The sequence below is a fragment of the Oryzias latipes genome, chromosome 17, assembly GCF_053564925.1.
Source record: "Oryzias latipes strain Hd-rR chromosome 17, Olatipes_Hd-rR_3.1".
NCBI lineage: Eukaryota > Metazoa > Chordata > Actinopteri > Beloniformes > Adrianichthyidae > Oryzias > Oryzias latipes.
This window is the reverse complement of record NC_136253.1, coordinates 11,286,942-11,299,876: the sequence shown is the minus strand read 5'-3', so window position 1 is coordinate 11,299,876 and position 12,935 is coordinate 11,286,942. Positions and strand designations below refer to the sequence as shown.

Here is a 12,935-nt window from a genome sequence, read left to right as displayed (position 1 = left end):
GGCAGCATACACACGCCAGAGCGTCTTTTGCTATTTGAAATAAAAGATCTTGCAGCTTTTTGCATCAAAGATTTGTGTCACAATTTTAATGTCATTTCTCTATTAATAGAAAAAATCAGTAAAGCTTTAGTCACATGCACTCTTTGAGCTTCTCCACCTGCAAGCCGCATCCCTGATGATCTATTGGTTCTTCATGAAGCCTTATGGCACATGTGTCAAACTCAAGGCCCGGGGGCCAAATGTGGCCCTCCATGTCATTTTATGTGGTCTGCAAGAGCATAAAAGATTTTATTTCTTAAAATAAAAAATAAAAAATTGGTGTGTATTTATTCATATCTAGGGGGAATTGGACTTGAAATATCGGATTGGGCAACTATACATTTGGACTTAAACACTGTCCATATAACCAAACCTGACAGAATCAAATTTAAAAGGATTTATGCTAGAATAACAAGCAAATATATGTTTTCTATGCAACTGTAATTGTCACTTTAAAAAGTTATAGTAAATAAATAATGAGTTATATAACATAAAGGAGTAGTTACATTTATTTTTCATTGCATTTAGTTACATGTATAAGTTATATCTGGCCCTTTGAGGACAGACACTATGCTGATGTGGCCCTCAGTGAAAATGAGTTTGACAGTCCTGCTTTAAGGGAACCCCGCTCCAAAAGAACGGTCATCTTCTGGACGAGTCTGTCTCGTCTGGATCGAGCAGCACCTCTCAGCGCTGCGTCTGACCCCTGACACCGGCACGTCTTCATCCCGCAGCCAGGATCTAAATTGGATGTGGCGGCCGTTTGCTGTCTCCAGCCAAAAAGTTAGCCTGGGAGGGTTAGACAGGAAGGGGTCGGCCATGCTGAGTGGCGGGCCAGGCGAGGACGTGGGACAAAGTGGACTGTGAACTCCCACTGACCCGGAAAAGGAGCCAGTGGGGAGAAGATGCAGGACAACGATTATTCAGCACAATAGAGGCAACAGCACGCTCATCGTTGGTCATTCTGCAACATCCCTTCACCTTTTTTTATTTTAGAATAAAATAAATCAATTCAGTAGATAAAAAACGTATTATAATTACAAATAAAAACTTGCCCGAGCTACCTACCGGATCCTGTCAAATATCAAATTTAAGAACACCAGCGTGTTCAGTTTTCAGGAAAACAGTTCATTACTGTAAGTGTGGGCTCAAAACCCGCCTATCCAGTGACTTCTCGCCATTGCACGCCGCCCACACACCGCTGAGTGTTTCTGACAGGCCCTTGATTACGCCTCACATTACAGGAGAGAAAAATCCAGCCAGAGATATTGTTGCAGTTCTGCTCCCCTCCTCAGTCTCTCCGTGTTGATGGGAGCTGACAGATCTGGGACTGCAGCACAAAGGCGGGCGAGGCCAAACACCTAAGAGTCCAAAACTCTGCTACAGCGCCTCGTTATTTCCAGACCAGTGTTGGTACCAATTTAGAGACAGGAGGAGGGAGAAAGCAAACGCACACAAAGAAAGATGTCTGAGACAAACACCATTGATGCTGGATTCTTCATAATCGAACCACAGAAGCAGGATTTCTAACCAAGATAGCTGAAGAACCGATGAGTTAGGAATCTGCAGGATTTTATTTTAAAAAATTTAGAGAAATTCATCCTCTTTTTTTGCCGCTGAACCAGAAAGAACCATAAAACCAGAATATAAAAATGTAGAAAGTTTTATTCAGATACCAATTATCATAATTAAAATGACCTATGTTAGATTCTAAAATTATTCTAAAATAGGTCATGATTAATACAATTTTGATCTATTTTAAAATCATTCTTAGTGGTCTTTTGATTAGGATTATGCTGCTGTTTTTCATCGTATTCAAAAACCTGTTGGCTTTTCTAGGACATAGTTTCTGCAGAGCGGCAGGAGTTCTTTCGAATTTCACCTCTGAGTTTTGTTGTGGCAAAGCAACCCTCTTTGACTCTTAGCTCTCTATTTACACTCACTCCCGTCTCTTGTTTTTTGGAAAAAAAAAAAAATACACTCTCTCCCACTAGCTTACAGCCCCTCCCACTCCAGCCTAACATTAGCGGTGCAACAAAAACGGCGAGCAACGTTGGAGCTGTACAGTTTGGAGCCAGATTCCAGCTCAGACGAGGAACACAGAGTCGGACATGGATCTAGTCGTGGACGCATCAGAATGGAGCGGAGCAGAGAGCTTGTGGCCCCGCCCAGCATATTTTCTACGTCACAAATACGATCTTTTTCCTACAGCCTTACGATTTAAATAAAGAAATATCCAAATATTAAGCTTAATTGTCTTTTTTTATTTCCTCTATCATTAGAAAAACAGCAAAAAACACTATTTTCAGCATCTTTAAATCTCTAAATGTAATTGGTGAGAGCTAGTTTACAAGTTGCTCCTCCCCTTGGCCTCCTTCAATTGGCTGCCACTGTTCAGCAGCTTTCTGATTGGATGATGCTCAAGGTGATGACAAAAAATGCAGATTTTTTATAATTACCGGTAAAGATAAAGACGTAAAAAACCTTTTTTTACTGCTTCTACATGCTTATGCAGTAGAACAGGTGAAATCTGTGATGTAGGGTTACAGATGTTTGACAGCTGGAAAACTCCTCAGTAGACACACTTTTCTCAGATAAACATTTTCACACTTTTTTTATTTCGTTTAAACTCTCAAAGTTCAAACTTTCGTAGAAAACTAAGTCCAGTATTGGAGAATATAAAACAAAGATTTGATCACAATTGAAGATTTGTGAGATTGATTGACAAGAACAAAATACAAGAACGCCCTGAAAAAAAATCTGTGAAACAGCGAGAATGCAAACGAGAATGCAAAAGTTGAACCGCAACATCGCGTGGGAACATTGCACTACATCGTCTATTGCATAAAACCTGTTCCAACTTTTTTATCTTTCTGTCAAATGAGAAACTAATTCCTTCACTGGTCACCTGGAAAAGCGGCGGAAACTCTGGGATTGGGCTGTGACTGGATCGTCTCCTGTGGAAACAAAATGGCTTTTCTGTCGTCTCTGTGAGCTGAGAAGAGCTTCCCTCTGATCTATAATTCACACTGCATCCCCAAATCCGAAAAACCTATGCTGTTAATAATTGAGTCCTGCATCTAACAGGAGAAATAACCTCAAAACACGATTGCCACAAATTTCTGTAGGTTTGAATGACGCTGAATCCCGAAAATGGGAATAAGAGGCTGAAATAGTCGTGTGCCAAAAGGCAGATATTTGCATAGATTTGGATTTGTGAGCAAAGCCTGGTGTGGATTGGCTGTGAAAAAGCCAGAACTGTGACCATCTGCTGCACATTCAGGAAGAAATCAGCCTCCTCCTCGAACACGGGGTCAGGCTATGGGGTCGCCCGTTATCTGCCCCAGCCAACTGATTAAAGGGCGACTGAGTGGATTTGGGATTCAGCGCAGAGGAGGAATGAGTTTTCTGAGTTCATTCCCTCCCCACCGCGGTACAGATCTGATAGTCATGTCGCTGTTGGTTTGAGCTGTAATTTTCTGGAAGACGAACGGCGATGTGACAGATTGTTCTGGCGATGGACGCGCCGCAGCGGCATCAAAGCGGACTCCACACTTCTACCTTCCTTTGCTGCAGAAGTAAAACTCTCAAAAAAAAGCTTTATGCTTGAGAAAAAAGTAGGGGTGACTCTTTTGAGCCAAGGGGGGGGCAAAAGAGGACTTCACTGAGGTGACTGTGACAGCTCTGGGTGAGAATGTGACAGCTTGAAAGACGATAAACGGGGTTGGATTGGTCACTTAAGGCCTTCTTCCTGATCCGTCTTTGTTCTGCTGCACTTTGACACCAAAATGAAGCCAAAAAAAAGAAGTTTAGAGTCATTTCAGACAAAGTCCGGCTTCCTCAGTGAGGAAAGTAAAACCTTTGACTTCCTCATTCCTGACATGGACAGTGAAAGATCAGTAAAGCCAGCAGCTTCGGCTAACCACATCTGAACGCCACAGATGTCAATCAGCTCCAGTTTCACCCCAGTTCGTCAAGAAATTTGAAGCAGAACAACATTTTCCTCTGCTGGTAGCCAAACTCTGAGCTGCTATGAATCCTTTTTTTAGCTTTTGCCGCTCAGGATGACTTCAAATAAACTTTACAAATAAAGATAAAAGCACACAAAAGGCTAGAGTAGCTAACATATCCTCTTTTCCCCCCCACAATGCATTTTTTTATTCCAACTTTTTTTTTAAATTAGTTCCTTATTTACCAATGTAAACAGGAAATGACTGAAAGAATCGCGCACATTAAATGTAATGTGGCTAAACTTTAATGATCGTCTTCAATGATCGTTAAATTGATTGCTAAATTATGGTATAGATCTTTTAACACCAGAGATGTCACCGGTGGCGTCTAAATAAGAAAGTCTCTTTGAAATACTGTACTTCTTTGACCATTCAGATCCACGTTAATCTGCTGATTCTGACGCAGAAACAAAGAGGCTCGTCGTATTAGCATTGTGCCAGTATGCAACACATTACAGTAAGAGTTGCATATAAAACACAAAGATGCTTTTCTCTGTGACAGGATCATTAGGTCTGTCCGAATTCCCACCCTAACCCCTACATAGTGCACTATATAGTGCATTCGCCATTTCTAGTGCTGTCTGGATCTACAATTCCAAAACCGAGTGCCATGGAAACCAGTGTGCATTGATGCACACTAGATCGGCGAATATAGACCACAATGCATTGTGTCAGAACATTTATTTTACCAAAAAAATGTATTTAAATGTATTATTATAATAAACCATCAACATTTTTATCTTCAAAAGAGAGAGGACTCATAAATGATCGTCGCAAAATACCCATATTGATTAGATTTTCACTTCATAAAATCGATGACGTCATATCCGCCATTTTAAAAAAAGAAGTAGTGAGCATGGAGTCCGAATTGCTTTTAAAATTCACGGCACTACATAGCGCCGCTCTATCTCGTTTTTTAGTAGTTAGGGGTCAGGGTGGAAATTCGGACACAACGATTGAATGTGTAAACCATTCACTGCTGTAAAGCGTTGCAAATCAACACAGAGCTGCTTATCTCCTCTCCAGAATCTGTTGGAATTATGGTAATTTGGTAGGCGGTTGAAGAGTCACGGTAGTCAAAAGAATGTTAGCTCTGGTGCTAAAAGGTTCCGTCATTTTGTAGCAAAGCCAACGCCAACTAGCCATTTTGGCTACATCTTGTTCTCGATAAAACTTTACTTCGAAAGCGAGGACGCTTGGGTTTTTTTGATTTTCTGAGACAAAGTTTTGGTGGTATATCTGTTTAAAATGAGCAACATTCGGCGAGAAGCAGAGTTGAGTCGCCAGCCAACATGGACTCAAGCTTTTTTTGGTCAAAGCAGAAATGTGAAGGCATTCATGAAGACTTCCTTTCACAGAGAAACTACTTCGTTACAAAGCTTAGTCCAATGCAAAGATGCTCTGATTATACGACATAAATAAGCTTACATCCTGGTTTCTCAAACATTTTTCACTCGCGGCATATCGGCGCAAACCCGCTTTTCTCCGTCTCGGAATATGTTGAAGGTCGGTTAATTGGGTAAAAAGCGGTCAAAGAGTTGCGATAGGTCAATGTGCGTTTTATAGGTGTTACCGGTGACGTTGCCATTGGTGACGGGTTAAAAACTGCACTGAAACGGACCCTTAACCATGGTGCTATCCTATGACACCACCCCCCCCCTTACATTGATGTTTTCTCCCTACCATGACAAAGGTGGATAAAGGTGGAAAGATTTCATGTAATCCATGGACACCAGTGAAGATCACAAATCATTGAAGAAAAAAGGTTCAGAGCACTGTCTAGTGGGTCTAGATGACCCAACTCCCAATGCTAAAGTGCCTAGGATAGCACAAGGGTTAACATATGATCATCCGTGTGTTTTCATTTTCCTGGTTTTCTTTTGCAGTTTGAGTGGCGAACATGTTTAATTAAAAACACTTGAACAACTAACTCTTCTTAATATCAAACACAAAAAACAATAGAGCAGTTTCATGGTTACTTTGTGCAACATTTGGTCCATTTCTGGACAATCCTCAGTAGATTTCAGCTCAATATGGACATGACAGTACTATAGAGAATATCACAACTGTGGAGAAATAACTTATAACAAACTGATGTCATTTCTCTGTGCTCGGACTTTAAAAACCTTAAACATTTTTTGGTGACAGAACGATGTTTTATTGTCGTGTGATGGAGGGTATAAATATTTTAGAGGAAGTACGTGTAACACTGGCTCAGTTACAGGAGAACAAGCTTTTTTTTTTTTTTAACCCTGAAAGCTGTTGCCTCGTGGCTTCTTTTAGCTAAAAGCATCTTGTGCATCATTTCACACCTTCAAATAGAGCAGGAAATGCTGCAAACTCACCAAAAATAGACTCAAATGTCCTGAGGTGACAAAAGCGTGTGTGGAACTTTAACATCATATTTTCCTTTTTGGGGGTGTTTGTATTAAAAAGTTACAGGTTAGCAGGTTGAATTGCCCCTATAAGGCTCTCACTTTGGCCCAGAGTTAAGGAGGTATGAGACGGGTGGAGGAAGGCGGAGGCGGAGCCTCGCTTTACCGCTGCTGCAGAAGCGATGAGTCACCGTCGAGACTCCTCATCAAGTTACTGTTAGTCTGTGTGCGGCCAGATGAATGAACTAGACCTAACACTGATCGCCATGCCAGAGTGGTTACCATGGCAACTATTTTAATAGACCATTACTGCAAAAAATTCAAAGAGCTGAAATCAGCAAAGGCGTCATTTATGGAGTTTTTATCAAGCTAAATGACCTGATAACGATGCTCAAGGATCAAATGATAGAAGTTCTGCCGCATGTGGAATTTAATACCAAAGTTCTACGTGGTTCTGTTGGAGCTGGCGGTCCAGAAATGAAAAGCTAACACTTTTTTCTTATGGTTTTCAGCACTTTTGTCAAAATCTTCCGACAAATCCCATTTATATGATCTATTAATACAATCTAAATCATCAGAAATTGTGATTTTTCTTTTTTTTTCTGTCTGAATGGAATAAACCACAAATACTTCCTGTTATATAAACCCATTGGTTCCAATTGAACATTTCAACCAAAAGTTCAGAAAAGTCACAACAGAATGATGAAATTCACCACACAGGTTCTAACCCACACTAACAAGTGGGACATAACAGCAAAAGAACTTTAGGCAGCTTTTCTGGAAGGATCACTTTCATTTCTGCTTTGGTCAGCTTCATCTACAGACACATAACATCAAAAAGTAATAAACTGAAGGAAGCTTTAGCAGATTTTTAGTGGTTATAAAAATATGATCTTCCACATGAAGCCAAAACCAAATCGTTCACATATTTTACGAAACACCAGTAAAACTGATCACAAAAACCATTTTTCTGGAATGCTAAAGGTTACAGCGTGCTGTTTTGTGGGAGGAACTCTTTCATTTGAACATGTAAAGAAAACCCAACCCTCCCAACCAACCAATCAGGAGGAAGTTTCTCTGCAACCACAGTTGGGATGAACAGGTTTTCTCTTAAATGAAGGAAAAACCCTGAAGAAATGGGTCAGAGGTCAAGCTGATGAGTTGATGCTTTACTGATCGATCAGCAGAAAAGCTGTTTGCTGCTTCTCTCACATCTCACTTTGCTGTATTTCCAGTTGGATCTTTGACTGTATAAGAGACCTGGAGCGAGTGAGTGTGATGTCACAGTAGATGTGAGTAAGCAGCGATTGGGCCGAGTCGTTCTGGAACAACCAATCAGGAGTGAGCTTGTTGGAAGTCCACACCCCTACCACTTAAAATCGGACTACACAAAATCTGTCAAAGGTTTCGAACGTTGGATGTGAAACCACATACTTTTATTGATGCATCTGATTGGTCAGTTTATAACTTAAGTAACTTTTACTACAGAAAAAAAATGTGAAAAAAATTAGGATAAGTTAAAAAAAAAGTGTCACAGCAAGAATGGTTAACAGAATGACTGAGTTATAGGCGTCTATGGCATTTTGGACTTTTGGAACCAGCGGGTACTTCCTGTTTGGAACATGCACATGGAGGGGTCACTCAGTCCGGTTCTCATGTACAGTCATTGATTGGACACAAGACTCCCAGATATAAAAACACCCAGCCTTATTTAAATCGGACAATTTTTAAGAGTTAAATAAAGTCATAAAAGGATCATGATCGCAAAATAGATTAGGTTAAGAATAAAATAGCAGAAAAAATAATAAAAATCAACCAAATGGCATCTTAAAATAATGTCCTAGAAATTTGATCAAATAAAAAATGCTACATTTTTCTAATGAGTCCTCCACTTTATATCATGCAAGGATCAACTCAGCAACAGTTATATGGGTTGAACATTTTCGATTTTAAGGAGCTTAATGCAAAAATGTTCATTTATAACAGCCTTATATAGGCAGACACAGGAATGCACTAATTCACTGAGGTTGTGGGGTGATTTAAAAAAAAAAAGAAATATAGATGTGCAAAAACCAAAGCAGATAATTTCTCACTTTATGGCTCTAACAGAGGAAAAAGCTACAGATGTCAATAAAAAAAGTAAATCTTTTGATTTATATAAAGTATCCTCCATAAATCATTTTAAATGCACCCCCACCGATACGTGCGCGCGTGCACGCACACAATAAATCTGACCAGGTTCATGCAGCGCTTGTGCACCAATTCAAAAAAATTCGCGCGCCAGGAGCATTTTATTATTGCTCATCTTTTTTTTTCATTTTGGAGTAAAATCCAGTTTACACTGAAATGAGCCTCTTCCATCCTGTTTTTTGTTCTCTCCTCCATCATTGATAGTCAAGGTGGCATCTCTCCCATCCACACCCTACAGCCAGTGCGCATGCGCCCCGCGGTGAACAAAGGACCGGACAATGAAGGTGTCGGAGGATGAAGAGGGGGAGAAAGATGAGGGTGGCTGATAAAGTTTGACTCCGCAGTAGGGGGAAAAATCTGTCTATGAGGAAAAGAAAAAAAACATAAATGAGCTCGAGGCGCGGGGCGAGAAAAAGAGGAGGGGAGAATGCACGTGCACCCTCGGTCCTCCATCACACCCCTTTCTCCTCCTCCTCCTCCTCCTCCTCCTCCTCCTCCTCTTGTCATCCCAAACTCCCCTTTTTCCCTCTTGGTTGCAATCGCAGAGAAAACATCAAAAAGAAATGATTAGATGTGAGAAATGACAGCTAGAAGAAGCCGCGTGGACTCAGGCGCGCTCCCGCCTTCTATGGATGAGAATTCTGACAAAACCCCATAAAAAGGGCTCCTCACACCCCCTCATCAGACGGGGAGCGCGCGGAAACTCTCTATCAGTGATCGATGATTGATGACAGCGTGCGTTAGGAAGTCAAAAGTCCTTTTTCTGAGGAAAAAGTGGGGAAAACGTGAGCGCGTGCACGCTAGCGGTACACACCCCTTTGTGAGCACGCGCTCAAAAGGAAAAATGGGTTGTTAAAATAAAATGGTGTTCTTTTTTCACATTTTGAAACCCTTTTAGTTGTTTTTTTTAACCTTAGAACATTTGTCTCGTGCCTCCATTCACGCGCGCGTTATAAACACACCAGCTCAAACAAAAAGAAAAACCTGTGTTTTTTAAAGAAAAGGAAGAAAGCAGTAAGAACATGAATGTAAAGAAGGAGCGCTCTTACCGTGCACACCAATTCCCTGCGCTCGCGCTGCTCTCCTCGCGGTCTCCACTCGCGGTGGCTGCGTTTCCCCCCCTTTTTTTGCGGCTCTTCCGCGCGCGCAGCAGCTCGTGCTTGCTTGACGGTGCGGCTCCGTGCACGCGCGGGCGCTGTGCTAAACACTGTTCCGGCGTGCGTGTTTGAGCGTGTCCGTGATTTCCTGAAGATGCTCGACAGATGCGTGGTGCGTTCAGGGTTTTCACGGCGGCATGTTCCTCTACCAACTCCTACCGAAAATAAATTCCTGGTTTTCAGTTTCATTAAAAAAAATTACACTTGTCATACAAAAAGTCCGGAAGTTGTTTCCCTTCATATTTTTCCGGACATAAACTGAGATCCTGACAGCGCGTTCGTTGCCTTCGCGCGCCCCCTGCCCCCCGCAGCCCGTCACTGGAGGACCTGTTGGTCTGTGATGCTTTGAGAGGAACTTATGAGAGGAAGTCATCTCGACGCCTTATATCCGACGCTACCTACAGATAGACGCTGAAAAAATGTTTCTGCTGCAAAAAAGAAAAGTCGATTTTTATTGTGTTGACATAAGCAGCAGAACAGGAAGCTGAGGTTGGTGTGACTGTAAGATGGAGACCAGAAGAACTGATCCAGCAGCCAGTGCAGAAACCTGATCATGTGTGTGACATGTGTGTTTTACAGTTAGCAGTGCAGAAAATTATCTGCAGGATCTTGATTCTCCAGGCTCGTAAAGCTGGTAATGAACCTCTGCAGGCAACTAAGATGTGACATTTTTTACACCCAAATTATAAAAACGTGGTTTTAAATTTAAAAGTCAATTACTTGTGATTTTCAAGACGTTTCTCATGAATTACAGATAATAATTTAGTTTGGGATTCCAGTTTTTTTCTTGTATGCAGTACCTACAGTTGGTCACTAGATGGCAATGTTTATAAATGAAACTCAATTTTTGCAGCAAGAATAGCCCTGAATGGCTTGAGTCTCCCCTTTTCATGAAACCTTTATAATGTCAATGTTTGTGGTTTCATAGTTTTAAATAATCTATAATTAAATTTATAATAATGGAGGTAGACGAAGATAACTTTACAAATAAAACCTAAAATAATTCTAGAGAAAGCCATTCATTCACCTTTTTTCTGAAGCTGCTTAATCCTTTTTGGTGTCATGGGGCTGCTGGAGCCTATCCCAGCTACTGTTGGGCGAAGGTGGGGTTCACACACTCACATGCAGACCTATTTGAATGGACTTAAGTGTTTTTGTCATTTTTAATCATCTTGTTGCATTTTTCTCATGGAGGACGTGTATATGAAGAAAGTAAGATTAAAAATGTAAGTATTTTTATTCAAATTTTGGTGCAGATCAATGCACCAAGGGCTTCCTCTTAACCAGGAAGAGAAACGCTTAAAAAAAATAAACAAGCAACAAATATGAAACTGTGAAATGCTGGACCGTGAGCTAAGACACAGCAAAATGGCAAAAAGTCTGAGGAACAGTCACTCCTGAATACTGTGGCTCACAGGTGGGCTGAATGACAGGTATTAGGAACACCAGGTGGAGAATGGAGAGCATGCAAAGTTTGCCATGACACCCATAGACGTCTATAGAGAAATAAACAGCTGTTTATTAGTTTTATTAGTCAGTATAACCATTGTTGTTCTACTACTCTTTTAAAGGGCCTATATCAAGCAGAACCAACTTTTTTGAGGTTTTGAGTGTATTATAATTTTAATTCTCACAAAAAACAACCCCAAAGTGGGGTCCTAGCCCCCCTGTAGCTCCACCCCTGGTCAAAGATAACATATTACTGTAGAAATGGATTTAGTTTACTCTGATCTTCTTGCTAATCCTAATTTTTTTTCTCATATTTGTTCTGTAGCTCAGGTTCTAAACTGACCAATCAGATGCTTTTATGTGGTTTCACGTCAAACATTTAAAACATTTGGTTGACAGATTCTCTGTAGTCTGCTTTCAGGTGGTAGGGGTGTGGCCTTCCAACGAGCTCACTCCTGATTGGTGAGTGGTCGATCCAGATCGACTCAGCCCACTCGCTGCTCACTCACGTCAACTGGATCCAACATGTTGGCATCCATGTCGCGAAAAAAATGGAGACTGAATTGACTTCATTTGGTTGGAGCCGGAGGAAAACCATTTTCTATGTGTGACATCACACTCACTCGATCCTGTGCTAGTATATTATCCCTTATGCTATCCAAGGCACACTAACGTTGGGAGTGGGGTCCTCTGGAACACACAAGACAGCGCGCTTTTTGAATTATCTTTACTGTTGTCCATGGCATGAAATTCTGTCCACCTTTGTCCAGGGAGGGATAACACATCAGTGTAAGGTGGTGGAAACAAGATAGCACAAATAGAGTCAATTGTGATAATAAAGTATCTATAAGTAGATCATTACTTTTGTTATTAATTTTTTTTTTCTTGTCACTGTGGTTGCTGTAAAAAATCAAATCCTGGTTGCTTTATTGGGCTGCATGCTCCTAAAATCTCAAGAGTTAAAAAAAAAACTTCTTTGAACCATCAAAGTGCCTTTCTGTTCTTTTCCCTCAACTTTTTTTCCAGGAACAGGTATTTGTGCCTTGAAAACGTGCACGTTTGGCTCGGCTGCTCTGTGGGATTAAGGCAGGAAGAAGGTGGGATCAAACAGAGGTCAGTTTGTTCTGGATGATGCTGCACCCTAACCTCGGCCGACCTCAGATGACCTCTGGGCCGCGTTGCTGATAAGTCCTGCATGGAAGCAGAGCCTTCAGATCCTTCAGAGCGTCTACAAACACTGTTTGCCTCAAAGGGTCGGGTCAGTCAAATGGAAATAAAGCTCAGCGAAGGTCGCACAGTTTTAGTGTTGGCCAGAAAAAACACTGACAGGAAGCAGGACTCGGCTGAAGATGAAACAAGATAAAGGTCATTGACTGCTGTTTGTTATAAACTGAACTCTCCAGTGTGAGTACACACTATAACCGTAACTGGGTTTTCTTTGGAGACCCACTACAATGAAAATCATGTTTTTGGAGTTTTTAACACATTCATGTAGTTTTGTTTCTCACGACGGAGGACTTTTATGAATATTAAAAATGTCTTTCTGAGTACTTCCTTATTTAAATTGTTGTGAATGAGGAGCAGAAATCATATGCCCTTTGAAAAAGATTGTATTTGTGGCGTAGAAAATATGGTGGGCGGGTCACAAGCATCATTCTGTACCCGACTTGTGTACGTACGTCTTTGTTTTCCTTGTCTGAACTAGCATCTGGCTC

The 12,935-nt window shown here is 41.1% G+C and overlaps 1 protein-coding gene across 1 annotated transcript in view; it reads right to left on the bottom strand.

Annotated features, from left to right (window-relative positions):
- The window catches only part of basp1 (brain abundant, membrane attached signal protein 1), a 47,758-nt gene extending 37,963 nt beyond the window's left edge, over nucleotides 1–9,795 (bottom strand). The window contains exon 1 of the mRNA XM_078934409.1: nucleotides 9,664–9,795. The gene's annotated coding sequence lies outside the window, so the exon portion shown is untranslated. The remainder of the gene's footprint in view (nucleotides 1–9,663) is intronic.
- Nucleotides 9,796–12,935: the final 3,140 nt, after the last annotated feature.